Consider the following 1,735-nt stretch of genomic DNA (forward strand, 5'->3'; position numbering starts at 1 on the left):
ATAGTGTGTTGAACTTTTTTTGTTTTTTTGCTAGTTATCACTAAACACTGAACCCTGCTGCTCTTCAAACTCTCTCTTTCCCTTTTTTTTAGGAATAAAAAAAGACCTTGATACCCCATCCTTTGAGTTATAGCTATTAGGACAATGGAGAGAGGGACAAGTGTAGGAGCAGGATGTAGTATTAGGAGGCGTTTGATGGCTGCAAGTCGAGTCCACTTAGTTTTTGTACTGGACGGGCTCATTGCCAGTTTCATTGAGAAAACATGTGCAGATGAGGGCTTTTGTCACCGAAAAGAGGTCACAGCTGGCAGAGGAGTGACGGTATTCACAGTAACCCTTCTTCTGGCCGACAGTCCTGGGAATGCAGATTCTAGCTCCAGGGTTGGCCACGCTGGCAGAAAAGTCGTTGAAGTTGGAGGTTTCGTGGAGTCGAGTTAGGTACCGGGCACTGTTCGGGTCCCCCTTGGGGTCATAGGCTCAGATGCAGGTACTGCTTGCTCTGTTTCTCAATGGCCTCCTCAAGGTGCTTCAGACCATTGTCCTCTCTCACGGCCTTGGTGATGAAGTTGGTGTGGCAGCCTACACCATTCCAGGTCCCAGGAATGGGCTTAGGATCACAGGTTGCTGTCATTCCAAAGTCTTCAAATACATGCCACAAGATGAAATGGGTCGCCCAGAAATGATGTCCCATATCCATTCCTTCACAGGGTCCTATCTGGAATTCCCACCGAGCAGGAATGACCTCGGCATTCTGTCCCTGAAATCTTGACACAAGTGTACAAGCAGGCCCGGTGGTAAGCCTGCACAATATCCCTGCCACAGTCTTTGTCTCCTCCCACACCACAGTCGTATGGACCTTGGGGCCCAGGGAAGTGGCTGGAAGGCCAACCAAAGGGGTGTTTGTCTGTGCCCATGAGAATATATTCCTGCTCCATTCCAAACCGGGGGTGCTGGTTGCTCACCATGTCTGTGATCCGTTTACAGGTGTGCCTTCAATTGGTCTCTGTGGGCTTTCAGTTGTATTTGAAGACTTCACAGAACACCAGCTTGGGGTCCTTGCAGAAAAGGTCCTGAAACATGGCAGCAAGGATGAGATACTTGTCACCGTTGGAGCTTCAGACTGAAAAGTACTAGAACCATCAAAATGCCACTCAGGCAACTCATCTATCACCGTCAATCCAGATACGCATAGCTTGGGCTTCCTCACCCTGAGACAGGGACATGCCCACCTGCTGGATGCCTTCGTTCAAGTGGGAACTCGCTGAAGTGGCCGTGGTAGGAGGCATCCTGGGTGGCAGGGCAGGCAGGCGGTGAGAATGAGGTGCAGGAGGAGAGGCTAGGAGGCCGGGGATGCTGTGCAGACGCTCTGCTCTTCTCCCATCCTCAGCTCTGCCAAAATTATCGCTTCCTTCTCATCTGGGAAAAGAAACAAGCTGAGCCTAGAAATGGTTTGAATGGGGCAACAGGAGGGTGTCTATTTTCTAAATCTCCCTCGCAGTCTAAGTGTTCCTTCTGTTTCTCCCTGTGTCACCTAGTCTCAAGAGGAAATGGTGATGAGCGTACCTGTTTCCAGATGGCACAAGCATTGGGTACCATCTGGACCCAATGGTACATGGTATCCTTTGTACCACAGTGATGATGGCTCAGCGTCAGGGGGAGGGGGAGACAGAGCATAGGCATGATTTATGGACGTGATTCAGTCTTCTTGGGCCTGCTTCCCTACAAGACTAACCAG

General features: G+C 50.3%; 1 pseudogene; it reads right to left on the reverse strand.

Annotated features, from left to right (window-relative positions):
* Window positions 1–216: 216 nt before the first annotated feature.
* LOC102998084 (glutamine synthetase-like) lies at window positions 217–1,286 on the reverse strand (annotated as a pseudogene).
* Between the last annotated feature and the right edge of the window lie 449 nt (window positions 1,287–1,735).

The sequence above is a fragment of the Balaenoptera acutorostrata genome, chromosome 3 (genome assembly GCF_949987535.1).
Source record: "Balaenoptera acutorostrata chromosome 3, mBalAcu1.1, whole genome shotgun sequence".
In the NCBI taxonomy this organism is placed as follows: Eukaryota; Metazoa; Chordata; class Mammalia; order Artiodactyla; family Balaenopteridae; genus Balaenoptera; species Balaenoptera acutorostrata.